Source organism: Mustelus asterias, chromosome 2 (genome assembly GCF_964213995.1).
Source record: "Mustelus asterias chromosome 2, sMusAst1.hap1.1, whole genome shotgun sequence".
NCBI classification, from domain to species: domain Eukaryota; kingdom Metazoa; phylum Chordata; class Chondrichthyes; order Carcharhiniformes; family Triakidae; genus Mustelus; species Mustelus asterias.
The window spans coordinates 118,494,365-118,510,068 of NC_135802.1; positions in this window are offsets into that span (position 1 = coordinate 118,494,365).

Consider the following 15,704-nt stretch of genomic DNA (forward strand, 5'->3'; position numbering starts at 1 on the left):
CAAAATGTTTAAAGGCCAATGTAACACTCTTCAAGTATTCGCTGTTGTAATGCATAGCTGTGGAGATGCCGGTGTTGGACTGGGGTAAACACAGTAAGAAATCTCACAACACCAGGTTAAATCCAACGGGTTTATTTGGTAGCAAAAGCCACTAGCTTTCGGAGCGCTGCTCCTTCATCAGGTTAGTGGGAGTTCTGTTCACAAACAGGGCATACAAAGACACAAACTCAATTTGCAAAATAATGGTTGGAATGCGAGTCTTTACAGGTAATCAAGTCTTAAATGTACAGACAATGTGAGTGGAGAGAGGGTTAAGCACAGGTTAAAGAGATGTGTATTGTCTCCAGACAGGACAATTAATGAGATTTTGCAAGCCCAGGCAAGTTGTGGGGGTTACAGATAGTGTGACATGAACCCAAGATCCCGGTTGAGGATGGCCTCAACCGGGATCTGGGGTTCATGTCACACTATCTGTAACCCCCACCACTTGCCTGGGCTTGCAAAATCTCACTAACTGTCCTGGCTGGAGACAATACACATCTCTTTAACCTGTGCTTAACCCTCTCTCCACTCACATTGTCTGCACCTTTAAGATTTGATTACCTGTAAAGACTCGCATTTCAGCCATTATTTTGTAAATTGAGTTTGTGTCTTGTATGCCCTGTTTGTGAACAGAATTCCCACTAACCTGATGAAGGAGCAGCGCTCCGAAAGCTAGTGGCTTTTGCTACCAAATAAATCTGTTGGACTTTAACCTGGTGTTGTGAGACTTCTTACTGTAAAGCATAGATACATGGCATAAATTAACATAAGAAAACATAAGAACATAAGAAATAGGAGCAGGAGGAGGCCATCTAGCCCCTCGAGCCTGCCCCGCCATTCGATAAGATCATGGCTGATCTGAAGTGAATCAGTTCCACTTACCCGCCTGCTCCCCATAACCCTTAATTCCCTTACCGATCAGAAATCCATCTATCCGTGACTTAAACATATTCAACGAGGTAGCCTCCACCACTTCAGTGGGCAGAGAATTCCAGAGATTCACCACCCTCTGAGAGAAGAAGTTCCTCCTCAACTCTGTCCTAAACTGACGCCCCTTTATTTTGAGGCTGTGCCCTCTAGTTCTGGTTTCCTTTCTAAGTGGAAAGAATCTCTCCATCTCTACCCTATCCAGCCCCTTCATTATCTTATATGTCTCTATAAGATCACCCCTCATCCTTCTAAACTCCAACGAGTACAAACCCAATCTGCTCAATCTCTCCTCATAATCTATACCCCTCATCTCCGGTATCAACCTGGTGAACCTTCTCTGCACTCCCTCCAAGGCCAATATATCCTTTCGCAAGTAAGGGGACCAAAACTGCACGCAGTACTCCAGCTGCGGCCTCACCAATGCCTTGTACAGATGCAGCAAGACTTCCCTGCTTTTATATTCTATCCCCCTCGCGATAAATGCCAACATCCCATTTGCCTTCTTGATCACCTGTTGTACTTGCAGACTGAGTTTTTGCGACTCATGCACAAGGACCCTCAGGTCCCTTTGCACAGTAGCATGTTGTAATTTTTTTTCATTTAAATAATAATCCAATTTGCTATTATTTCTTCCAAAGTGAATAACCTCGCATTTGCCAACATTATACTCCATCTGCCAGATCCTCGCCCACTCACTCAGCCTATTCAAATCTCTCTGCAGACCTTCCGCTTCCTCCACGCAATTCACTTCCCCACTTATCTTCGTGTCATCAGCAAACTTTGTTACCCTACACTCAGTCCCCTCCTCCAGATCATCTATGTAAATAGTAAACAGTTGAGGCCCCAGTACCGATCCCTGCGGCACTCCACTAGTCACCATCTGCCAACCAGAAAAGCACCCATTTATTCCAACTCTCTGCTTCCTGTTGGATAGCCAATCCCCAATCCACGCCAACACCTTACCCCCAACTCTGTGTGCCCCAATCTTCTGCAGCAACCTTTTGTGAGGCACCTTATCGAATGCCTTTTGGAAATCCAAAAACACCACATCTACCGGTTCCCCTCCGTCAACCGCACTAGTCACATCTTCATAAAAATCCAGTAAGTTTGTCAAACACGACTTTCCTCTCATGAATCCATGCTGTGTCTGCTTGATCGAACCATTCTTATCCAGATGGCCTGCTATTTCTTCTTTAATGATGGATTCCAGCATTTTCCCAACTACAGACGTTAAGCTAACCGGCCTGTAGTTACCCGCCTTTTGTCTACTTCCTTTTTTAAACAGCGGCGTAACAGTAGCCATTTTCCAATCAGCTGGCACTACCCCAGAGTCCAGTGAGTTTTGATAAATAACCACTAACGCATCCGCTATTACCTCTGACATTTCTTTCAGTACCCTGGGATGCATCCATCTGGGCCTGGGGACTTGTCCACCTTCAGTCCCATTAGTCTACCAAGCACTGCCTCTCTCGTAACAATAATTGTACTGAGTACCTCTCCTCCTACCAACACTCGATCCTTAACAATCCTTAACGATCCTTAACCCTTAACAATGTTCCCCAAATAGACATGAGACCAATGACCAGGTAATCTTTTGTTTTCAATGATGCTGGTTGATAGTTAAGTATTGGCTGAGTTGCTGGGGGAACTCCCCAATTGGTATCACTGAATATTTTAGAGCTGAGAGGGGAAGTGGGAATCTGGAATGATGTCCTATCAGAAAAATTGCACCACTAAGAGTGTAGCACTTCCTCAGTACTTCACTGGAATATCAACAAATTGTGTTCTTGAGCTTCTGGAGCAAGGCTAACTCAGTGATAAGAAAGTGCTACCACCGACCAAAAGCTGAGGCCTTGGATAGATATTTGAATGTATACACTAATGTTGAAAACTGCATGCATGCCTAGTCTTTTTAACATTTTCTTCCTGTAATACCATCATTTTATTGTCACACTTTACCTTCCATTCTTTGTTGATTGGTTCAAAACAACTGCAGCAAAGCAGAACGGGAAAGAAAGAGAACATGCAAATCAAAAGTGGCTATTGAGAAAGATCGATGAGAACTATAGAGCCATAGAATCCTTACGGTGCAGAAAGATGCCATCCAGCCCATCAAGTCAGCATCAACTCTCTGAAAGACCACCCCCTCCGCCTTATTCTTGTAACCCCGTGCATTTACAATGGCTAATACACCTAATCTACACAACTTTGGACACCAGGGGACAATTTAGCATGGCCAATCCACCTAACCTGCACATCTTTGGACTGTGGGAGGAAACTGGAGCACCTGGAGGAAACCCACACAGACATGGGGAGAATGTCACCCAAGCTGGAATCGAACCCGGGCCCCTGGTGCTGTGAGGCACCACTGTGCCACCATGTTGTTCTGAAAACAAATGATGATCCAAGAGAACATATCAACCAAATGCTTCATTCAAAGTATATTTAAATAAAATTTCCTTTCCTCAGTAAATAAAATGTCAATTGTTTAAAATAAGTCTTCAATATACATACTAACTTGCTTGATATATTTATTACATTCATAAAAGATTTACTTTGATTATTCGCGTATGTCAGAGCTAAATGTTTGACTAAATATTTTGGAGAAATAACAGCCGTACTTCAGACTCTGAGGGAGCAATCTTACCAAAAAAATTCAAAGTGCCAAATGAACATGAAAACAGGAGAGTTTCAGAATAGTTTTTTGAGCGAGTTTGAAAATGAAATTTGCTTGGGATGCTGTTGTGCAAGTGCCCGATCTCCCAGTGAACTGGGAGACCTCCTGTAACCCCCCTCCCCAACCTGGACATCTCCCTCCCTTCCCTCCCCATCATTGGCAGATATCTAATTCCCCCTCATGGCAACAAAGGTCACCAGCATCAGTGTATTGGGACTCTCCTCTTGAGTTCCCTGTCATGACCTCCTCTATGGCCCTCTCAGCATGCCCCCTCCCTGTGCTGGTCTCACCCCCCACTCCTCCCACACCCTTCCCCCCCCACCCACCCTCACATCTCAGCCCTTTCTTTGATGCTTTTTGGCTCTTTCAGTTTTCTACTCTTTGAGTAGAGTTTTTAGGATGGTGAGATTTCTGGCTCTACTTCAGCAGGGAATGTAACCCCACCACTGTGTCTCCTACCAACGCAATATAGCCAAGCAAGATAGCCACCGATACCCATCTGCACATATGCAGAATACCCATAACATCACTGCTGGAACCTCTGGCTGAAACTCAGAGTAGCAGGAGGGAGACGAATGAGGAGAGGTAATATAGTCTAACTCTCACCGCAACCTATTATCCGCCTACATTTCAAGGATAGTGAGACAGAGTTTTGAGACGCTGACCAACATGACTGCAGTAGAGCATCCCTCAAGGAAAAGATTTTACTTGCCCATCTGCAAATCCTCTGTTAAAGGAGTTCCCAAGATCCATCACTGTCAGCCCTCATGCTGACAGAATCATAGAATCCCTACAGTGAAGAAGGAAGTCATTCAGCCCATCGAGCCTGCACTGACAACAATCCCGCCCAGGCCCTATCCCCATCACCCACATATTTTCCCTGCTAGTCCCCCTGACACTAAGGGGCAATTTAGCATAGCCAATTAATCTAACCTGCACCTCTTTGTACTGTGGGAGGAAACCTGAGCACTCAGAGGAAACCCACATGAAGAGAATGTGCAAACTCCACACAGACAGTGACCAGAGGCTGGCATTGAACCCAGATCCCTGACACTGTGAGGCAGCAGTGCTAACCACTGTTCCACCCACGGGAACAAAGAAGACCACAATGAACCTTGCTGCACATTGCCCCCTTTAAAAATGGCGGCTGCTAACCTGGGTCCAATGTCAGCATACATTTGTGGCCCATCCCCACTGATATTGGGAATCCTGCAGCCATTTAGCACATTTACTGGCCAGCAACTCCAGAGTCTCAACAGTACCACAAGGTACTGTGGCCACTGCTGAGGAACAAAGAGCCCCTGCAGTTCACTGAAGGTAGGCCAAAGATAATTGAAAGAACATAAAAATTATATTGATGAAGGCAAAACACCTCTGAGGTGATTGCTGGAGCTATAGGAGCTGCCTTCCCAGTCGATAACTTCTCTATGAATAAAAATAAATTCACATCTGGCACTGGGAGGTATTCAGCTGGCAGCCTCACCACTTGGTCAGCGGTTGATCTGCTGTCAGCAAAATGCCGATGGCTTGGTAAAATGTCTCTTAATAAGGCATTTGATTATTTAAGTTGCTCTCTGCCTCCTTGTGGCATGAAGCCTAAGTCAGTCTTGCCCTTGGTAAAATTCCCCGATGGAGGGATGTGCTTGAGTTTATTGTCCACCCGTGCCATGATCCCACTTTGTGTGGACTAGCAAAATTCACCCCACTGATTGCTTTATATTTACATATATTGTTAAGAGGGCTATAATGAGGGCCAGTGCTGCTACAAGCTTCCACATTCAAGTCCCTGCCTTTACAGTCACAAGAACTCGCGGTGCCTTGGACTGAGAATTATGAGGCACAGATATTGCTAACATAAGCTGAAATTAATGAAGGTGAGAAGCCTTCGAGGCTGAAGAGTGTTAGAGTGTTGAGGTTGCCTGGTGATTTCTGCAGCTGGGAATTACTTTCAGATGTGATGTTATTTTCCAGTTCTGCCTACACAGACCTGGATTGCTTCTCACTGTTTCTTACACTGTAATACCATGAGGAGATTTTTGCCCTCCCCCACAAACACCATGAGGTATATGGTGTTATGTCTTGTGGTTCCCACCAGTTTGAAATCATCACACTTCTAGGCAGGAGCTTTCTGTGAATATATTTGACAAATCATACCGTGTTCTGCAGACTAATATATCTTAGTTCAATACACGGATTGTATTGCAGGAGTGAGTAATGTGGCACTCTGGATTCTTATGCATACATAGGTCCTAAATCATATTGGAATAAAATCACATAATGACATATTGTATACAGTATAACATACCGATGTGAATTTATCACGGAGCAGGAGGATGAGCAGCATTGGATGGAATAAAAGTGGACACAAGTAGTATTTAAGGAGAATGCATTCATCAGTATCTATCAACACATGTGAGGAACAAGCACATGGCGCTGACAGGATATTGAGCCTCCCTCCCACATTGATGGCATCCACATGGCCAAGCAGGCGCAGCTTGTGAGGAACTGCTGATGGTGCAGTTGCCATGCCCAGAACATTGTGTGTGGGTGAATGGCTGCTATCCTGGCAGTAGTCATGATGCTTTCAGTCTGCACCAGTCGGCAGTTCCAGCCACTAACAAGCTACCACATTGAACTAGAGGGTGACTGCTCAGCAGCATGGGCTAGTCATTATACATATGGCTAATGACTTATTTTGAAACCCAACAAAACATGGCCAGTGCTCAATTAGCGCCATGCTGCCACAAAGAAAATCATAGAACAGATCATTGGCATCAAAGAACAAAGAACAAATACAATTACAACACAGGAACAGGCCCTTCGGCCCTCCAAGCCTGCACTGACCATGCTGCCCGACTGAACTAATACCCCCTACCTTTCCGGGGACCACATCCCTCTATTCCCATCCTATTCATGTATTTGTCAAGACGCCCCTTAAAACTCACTATCATATCTGCTTCCACTACCTCCCCCGGCAGCGGGTTCTAGTTACTCACCACCCGATGTGTAAAAAACGTGCCTTGTACATCACCTTTAAATCTTGCCCCTTGCACCTTAAACCTATGCCCCCTAGTAATTGACTCTTCCACCCTGGGAAAAAGCTTCTGACTATCCACTCTGTCCATGCCCCTCATAATCTTGTAGACTTCTATCAGGTCTCTCCTCAACGTCCGTCGTTCCAGTGAGAACAAACCAAGTTTCTCCAACCTCTCCTCATACCTAATGCGCGCATTAGGTATGAGGAGAGGTTGGAGAAACTTGGTTTGTTCTCACTGGAACGACGGACATTGAGGCAACATCCTGGTAAAACTTTTCTGTACCCTCTTCAAAGCCTCCACATCCTTCTGGTAGTGTGGCAACCAGAATTGAACACTATATTCCAAGTGCAGCCTAACTAAGGTTCTATAAAGCTGTAACATGACTTGCCAATTTTTGAACTCAATACCCCGGCCGATGAAGGCAAGCATGCCGTATGCCTTCTTGACTACCTTCTCCACCTGCGTTGCCACTTTTAGTGACCTGTGTACCTGTACACCCAGATCCTTCTGCCTATCAATACTCTTCAGAGTTCTGCCATTTACTGTATATTTCCTATCTTTATTAGAACTTCCAAAATGCATTACCTCACATTTGTCTGGATTAAACTCCATCTGCCATCCCACCGCCCAAGCCTCCAACTGATCTATATCCTGCTGTATCCTCAGATGGTCCTCATCGCTATCCGCAAATCCACCAACCTTTGTGTCATCCGCAAACTTACTAATCAAACCAGTTACATTTTCTTCCAAATCATTTATATATATTACGAACAACAAACGTCCCAGCACTGATCCCTGAGGAACGCCATTTGTCACAGCCCTCCATTCAGAAACACACCCTTCCACTGCTACCCTCTGTTTTCTATGATCGAGCCAGTTCTGTATCCACCTTGCCAGCTCACCTCTGATCGAATGCAACTTCACCTTCTGCACTAGTGTGCCATAAGGGACCTTGTCAAAGGCCTTACTGAAGTCCATGTAGACAACATCCACTGCCCTACTCTCATCAATCATCTTTGTCACTTCCTCAAAAAACTCGACCAAGCTAGTGAGACATGAACTCCCCTTCACAAAACCATGTTGCCTCTCGCTAATACGTCCATTTATTTCCAAGTGGGAGTAAATCCTGTCTCGAAGAATTCTCTCCAATAATTTCCTTACCACTGACATAAGGCTCACCGGCCTGTAAGTATCTGGATTATTCTTGCTACCCTTCTTAAACAAAGGAACAACATTGGCCATTCTCCAATCCTCTGGGATCTCCCCTGTAGCCAGTGAGGATACAAAGATTTCTCTCAAGGCCTCAGCAATTTCCTCCCTTGCCTCTCTCAGTATTTTGGGGTATATCCCAGCAGACCCTGGGGACTTGTCCACCTTAATATTTCTCAAGAACCCCAATGCCTCCTCCTTTTTGATTTCAAGTTGACTCATACAGGTCTGCAGAGAGATTTGGACAGGCTGAGTGAGTGGGCGAGGATCTGGCAGATGGAGTATAACGTTAACAAATGCGAGGTTATTCACTTTGGAAGAAATAATAGCAAATTGGATTATTATCTAAATAGAAAGAAATTACAACATGCTGCTGTGCAAAGGGACCTGGGGGTCCTTGTACATGTGTCGCAAAAACCCAGTCTGCAGGTGCAACAGGTGATCAAGAAGGCAAATGGGATGTTGGCCTATATCGCAAGGGGGTTAGAATATAAAAGCAGAGATGTCTTGCTGCTGTACAGGGCATTGTTGAGGCCGCAGCTGGAATACTGTGTGCAGTATTGGTCCCCTTATTTGCGGAAGGATATATTGGCCTTGGGGGGAGTGCAGAGAAGGTTCACCAGGTTGATACCAGAGATGAGGGGTGTTGATTATGAGGAGAGACTGAGCAGATTGGGTTTGCATTCGTTGGAATTTAGAAGGCTGAGGGGGGATCTTATAGAGACCTATAAGATAATGAACGGGCTGGATAGGGTAGAGATGGAGAGATTCTTTCCACTTAGAAAGGAAACTAGAACTAGAGGGCACAGCCTCAAAATAAAGGGGGGTCCGTTTAGGACAGAGTTGAGGAGGAACTTCTTCTCCCAGAGGGTGGTGAATCTCTGGAATTCTCTGCCCACTGAAGTGGTGGAGGCTACCTCGTTGAATATGTTTAAATCATGGATAGATGGATTCCTGATTGGTAAGGGAATTAGGGGTTATAGGGATCAGGCGGGTAAGTGGAACTGATCCACTTCAGATCAGCCATGATCTTATTAAATGGTGGGGCAGGCTCGAGGGGCTAGATGGCCTACTCCTGCTCCTATTTCTTATGTTCTTAAACTATCTTCACACCCTTTCCCAGATTCATCATCCACCAAGTCTTTCTCTTTGGTGAATACTGATGCAAAGTACTCATTTAATACCTTGCCCATTTCCTCTGGCTCCACACATAGATTCCCTCCCTTGTCCTTGAGTGGGCCAACCCTCTCCCTGGCTACCCTCTTGCTCTTTATATATGTATAAAAAGCCTCAGGATTTTCCTTAATCCTACTGGCCAATGATTTTTCATGTCCACCTTTCGCCCTTCTTACTCTTTGCTTAAGTTTCTTTCTACTTCCCTTGTATTCCACACTTGCTTCATGTGGTCCCAGCCTCCTAGCTTTGACAAATGCTTCCTTATTCTCTTTGACTAGGCTCACAATATCTCTCGTTACCCAAGGTTCCCAAAACTTGCCATACTCATCCTTCATCCTTACAGGAATGTGCCGGTCCTGAGCCCCTATCAACTTACACTTGAAAGCCTCCCACATGCCAGATGTTGATTTGCCCTCAAACATCTGACCCCATCTATATTCTTCAGTTCCTGCCTAATATTGTTGTAATTAGCCTTCCCCCAATTTAGCACCTTAACTTGAGGACTACGCTTTTCCTTATCCATCAGTACGTTAAAGCTTACTGAATTGTAGTCACTGCTCCCGAGCTGCTCCCCTACTGAAGTGTCGGCCACCTGGCCGGGCTCATTCCCAATACCAGGTCCAGTATGGCCCCTTCCCTAGTTGGACTATCTATATACTTTTCAAGAAGCCCTCCTGGATGTTCCTTACAAACTCTGCCCCATCTACACCCCTAGCACTAAGTGAGTCCCAGTCAATATAGAGGAAGTTAAAATCTCCCACCACAACAACCCTGTTACTTTTACACCTTGCCAAAATCTACCTACATATCTGTTCCTCTATCTGTCGTTGGCTGTTGGGCGGCCTATAGTAGACCCCCAACATTGTGACTACACCCTTCCGAGAAGTTGCAAAGCACATTATTGGCATTTTAACCTACTGATCTATTGTGCCCGCAGATCTACCAGTTAGTGTTGCAGTCTCCTGTTGGTATTTGCGGTCTGTACATTGGCATTATGACATACAGATATTAGATGATACAAATTCTGCCTTGCACAACGTGATAGAACTTTCTGATCTATGATAGGAGCATGGGAACAAACAATTTTGTTAAATTTAGAAATCTAGCTGAAGGTCCAACACTAAGTTTGGTGAGAAGCTAAACCAGGTGGTATTTAGCAGGTGTTAATGTTGGAAGTTAACAGCTTGTAGATCCTTGGAGGGAGGGGAGACAAATTTGAATTTTGAGATCGTGGGAAAGACTAGCATACAAAGGTTTTGGGATCTAACCTGCTGATCTTTTTCACCCTTTACCTTGGGGTTCATATCCACAGATCTCTGAAGGTTGCCACTCAAGTGGATAGAGCCGTGAAGAAGGCCTATAGTGTGTTAGCATTTATTAACAGGGGGTTTGAGTTTAAGAGCTGTGGGGTTATGCTGCAACTGTACAGGACCTTGGTGAGACCACATTTGGAATATTGTGTGCGGTTCTGGTCACCTCACTATAAGAAGGATGTGGAAGCACTGGAAAGAGTGCAAAGGAGATTTACCAGGATGCTGCCTGGTTTGGAGCGTAGGTCTTATGAGGAAAGGTTGAGGGAGCTAGGGCTTTTCTCTTTAGAGCGGAGGAGGATGAGAGGTGACTTAATAGAGGTTTGTAAGATGATGAGGGGGATAGATAGAGTGGACGTTCAGAGGCTATTTCCTCGGGTGGATGTAGCTGTTACTAGGGGGCATAACTATAAGGTTCATGGAGGAAGATATAGGAGGGATGTCCGAGGTAGGTTCTTTACTCAGTGGTTGGGGTGTGGAATGGACTGCCTGCTGTGATAGTGGAGTCGGACACTTTAGGAACTTTCAAGCAGTTATTGGATAGGCACATGGAGCATACCAGAATGATAGGGAGTGGGATAGCTTGATCTTGGTTTCGGACAAAGCTCGGTACAACATTGATGGCCGAAGGGCCTGTACTGTGCTGTACTGTTCTATGTTCTATGTTCTATTTCTGAGCTCTACCCATATTGCCTCACTGTATGAGCGCTCCGAGGTGTCCTCCCGCAGTACAACTGTGATATTCTCCTTAACCAGTAGTGCAACTCCCCCACCCCTTTTACATCCCCCTCTATCCCACCTGTAACATCTGTACCCTGGAATGTTAAGCTGCCAATCCTCCCCTTCCCTTAACCAAGTCTATGTAATAGCAATAACATCATAGTTCCAAGTACTAAACCAAGCTCTAAGTTCATCTGCCTGACCTGTTACACTTCTCGCATTGAAACAAATGCACTTCAGTCCACCAGACCCTCTTTGATTAGCAACTATACCCTGCCTGCTCTTTCTCTGAGATTTACTGGCACTACTCTCTGGTTCCCCTTCAGTTAATTCTCCTTTGCTTTGGTTCCCACATGCCTGCCAAACTAGTTTAAATCTTCCTGTGTGACACGAGCAAACCTCCCAGCCAGAATATTTATGCCTTTCCAGTTTAGATGCAACCCGTCCTTCTTGTACAGGTCCCACCTGTCCCGGAAGAGATCCCAATGATCCAGGTATCTGAAACCCTCCCTCCTACACCAGCTGTTTAGCCACGTGTTGAGCTGCACTATCTTCCTATTTCTAGCCTCACTGGCACGTGGCACAGGGAGTAATCCTGAGATTACAACCTTAGAGGTCCCGCTTTTTAACTCTCTACCTAACTCCCTAAACTGCTGCTGCAGGACCTCATCACTCTTCCTGCCTATGTCATTAGTACCAATATGTACCACAACCTCTGGCTGTTCATCCTGTCCCTTCAAAATGCTTTCTGCCATTCAGAGACATCCTGGACCCTGTCACCAGGGAGGCAACATACCATCTAGTGCTCTTTGTCCCTCCCTGCTTAACAACAGAGCCAGCCGTGGTGCCAATGCTCTGGCTGCTGCTGCTGTTATCCCCTGATCCTGGAACAATGGTTTCACATGAGGAGAGCCTTCAAGCTGCAGCACAATACATGATTCGCATTGAACAAAGAGCAAAGAACAGTACAGCACAGGAACAGACCCTTCAGCCCACCAAGTCTCTGCCAACATAGATGCCTCTCTAATCTAATATTTTCTTGCCTCTACGTGGTCCATATCTCTCTATTCCCTGCCTACTTGTGTATCTATCCAGATGCCTCTTGAACGTTGTTATAGAATTGTATATTATATAATTATATATAATTATAGAATCTGCTTCCACCACCTCCTCTGGCAGCACGTTCCAGGCACTCACCACCCTCTGTGTGAAAAACCTGCCCCTTACATCTCTTTTGATCTGTTGCTTCATTACCAATCTGGCAAACATGAGAGTGCAACCCTTGCCAACATGCCTATGGCAACCATCCCAGGAGGAAGCAATAAAAGGAGGAGGCAGCCTGCACATCCACAGACTTCCTTTGACCATATCACCAGATTTCAAGCCCTCTTTGAATCCCAGAACCTTGCTGCAAAACACTGATCATCCCTCTGCTCCAAACCTTTGCTCTCAGTATCTTCTTGACCACAACCAGGAACTAAAGGACACCACAACACCACCATTTAATACCATATTTATCCAACATGTTATGGTTCAACTCCAAAGTATTTTATGGAGCCCACCTTGATCATAAATGTTGCACCTTGAATTTGGCTAGGATAAGCATGATGTGTTTCACCTCAGGTGTGACTCAAATGACCCACTAGGGAGTTTTTAATCAAACAAAGTTTTTTAAGAATATAGTTAACATGTATGGAATGAAAATTAGCAATAACTTTTATCAGTTACAAACAAAAAACAAAACAAACATGATAATGTATAACTCTTAACAAAGATATCTAAGATGTTCCAATCAAACCAATCCCGTAAACAAAAAACCCTTCCACAGGTTTAACACAGCAAAGACTAATATTCACGTGATACTGGAACTGAGTCCTTTGGCTGAATATTGCAGTTCTCCTGATCACTCAGAACAGTTTGAAGTCAGAACAGCTTCCCAGAACACCAGGGAGACTCTCTGGTCAATCCACCAACAGCAGATTTTCTACTGCAGGAAGGTTTTCAGCTAACCAGCAGAATTCCCCAAAACCAGGGAGAGAGGAAGAGCTTTCTTTCCAGTTTGATGTCCCTTCTAAAAACTAAAACCTGCAGCTCAGAACTGAAAATGAAAGAGCTGCTGTCACCTGACCTGCAAACATTCTTCCTCCTGACAATGCAGGGTCATAAAAATAATTCCCAAAGTGAAAATAAAAACCCCCATTTAAGCCACTTATGGAGCAATAAAAGGATTCCTTGTAGACAGCTCAGCAACAATGAGAGCTGAAAGCTACAGAGAATATGATTTTTAAAAACTCTTAAAGGTACACTAGCATCACAAACAACTCATCTGATACTCCAACCCAACCTCACCTAAATTATTTCTGTCCATTCTTGGACCATCTGGCATTCCAACAGATCAACCTAATGGCTTAAGCAGGGATGACGTTGACTGAGGAGACTACAAATCATTTTGCGGGGTGTCCATTCACATCTCTGAGCTGAAAAGGCAGGGCTTTGGACTACACCAGCTCTCCATTGGCAGCAGCAGTCCAAGATGGTTCGCTGACAGGCAACAACAGGGACACTGGTGGGTGGTCGATGGTAAGATAATCCAGAGGTAAGACAACAAGTTGGTGCGCCATAGAGTCACTGCCACTCCGCAGGGGTGGTGTCTCAGCAATGCTAATAATCTATTGGAGCACAGACTGAGAGACTGTTGGGGCCCTGCAAACCATTTAGCATTGCTGCCATGATAGTGGCAGTCTGAACTTGCCTGGTAACAAACAAGCAGATATTTCATGATCATGATGGGGGGGCATAGTGGCACAGTGGTTATCACTGCTGCCTCACAGCGTCAGGGATTCGGGTTCGATTCCCGGCATGGGTCACTGTGCGGAGTCTGCATGTTCTCCCCGTGTCTGCATGGGTTTCCTCCGAGTGCTCCACTTTGTTTCTACAGTCTGAAAGATGTGCTGGTTAGGTGCATTGATGATGCTAAATTCTCCTTCAGTGTAGCCGAACAGGCGCTAGAGTGTGGCGACTCGGTGATTTTCACAATAACTTCATTGCATTGTTAATGTAAGCTTAGTTGTAGCACTAATTTAAAAATTTTAAACTTTATCTCAATCTGAGCTTCAACTACAGTTCTGCTGAAGTAGAAGCTCAGACATTGGCCTCTGCATTACATAAGAACTAGGAGCAGGAGTAGGCCATCTGACCCCTCGAGCCCGCTCCGCCATTCAATAAGATCATGGCTGGTCTTTTCGTGGACTCAGCTCCACTTACCCGCCCGCTCACCATAATCCTTAATTCCTTTACTGTTCAAAAATTTATCTATCTTTGCTTTAAAAACATGCAATGAGGTAGCCTCAACCGCTTCACTGGGCAGGGAATTCCACAGATTCACAACCCTTTGTGTGAAGAAGTTCCTCCTCAAATCAGTCCTAAATCTGCTTCCCCTTATTTTGAGGCCATGCCCCCTAGTTCTAGTTTCACCTGCCAGTGGAAACAACTTCCCTGCTTCTATCTTATCTATTCCCTTCATAATCTTAGATGTTTCTATAAGATCTTCTCTCGTTCTTCTGAATTCCAATGAGTATAGCCCCAGTCTACTCAGTCTCTCCTCATAAGCCAACCCTCTCAACTCCGGAATCAACCTAGTGAATCTCCTTTACACCCCCTCCAGTGTCAGTATATCCTTTCTCAAGTAAGGAGACCAAAACTGTACACAGTACTCCAGGTGTGGCCTCACCAGCACCCTATACAGCTGCAACATAACCTCGCTGTTTTAAGAACATAAGAACATAAGAACCTAAGAAATAGGAGCAGGAGTAGGCCATCTAGCCCCTCGAGCCTGCCCCGCCATTCAATAAGATCATGGCTGATCTGAAGTGGATCAGTTCCACTTACCCGCCTGATCCCTATAACCCCTAATTCCCTTACCAATCAGGAATCCATCTATCCATGATTTAAACATATGCAACGAGGTAGCCTCCACCACTTCAGTGGGCAGAGAATTCCAGAGATTCACCACCCGCTGAGAGAAGAAGTTCCTCCTCAACTCTGTCCTAAACTGACCCCCCTTTATTTTGAGGCTGTGCCCTCTAGTTCTGGTTTCCTTTCTAAGTGGAAAGAATCTCTCCATCTCTACCCTATCCAGCCCCTTCATTATCTTATAGGTCTCTAAGCCTTCTAAATTCCAACGAATACAAACCCAATCTGCTCAGTCTCTCCTCATAATCAACACCCCTCATCTCTGGTATCAACCTGGTGAACCTTCTCTGCACTCCCTCCAAGGCCAATATATCCTTCCGCAAATAAGGGGACCAATACTGCACACAGTATTCCAGCTGCGGCCTCACCAATGCCCTGTACAGATGCAGCAAGACATCTCTGCTTTTATATTCTATCCCCCTTACGATATAGGCCAACATCCCATTTGCCTTCTTGATCACCTGTTGCACCTGCAGACTGGGTTTTTGCGTCTCATGCACAAGGACCCCCAGGTCCCTCTGCACAGCAGCATGTTGTAATTTCTTTCCATTTAGATAATAATCCAATTTGCTATTATTTCTTCCAAAGTGAATAACCTCGCATTTCAACTCTATCCCTCTAGCAATAAAG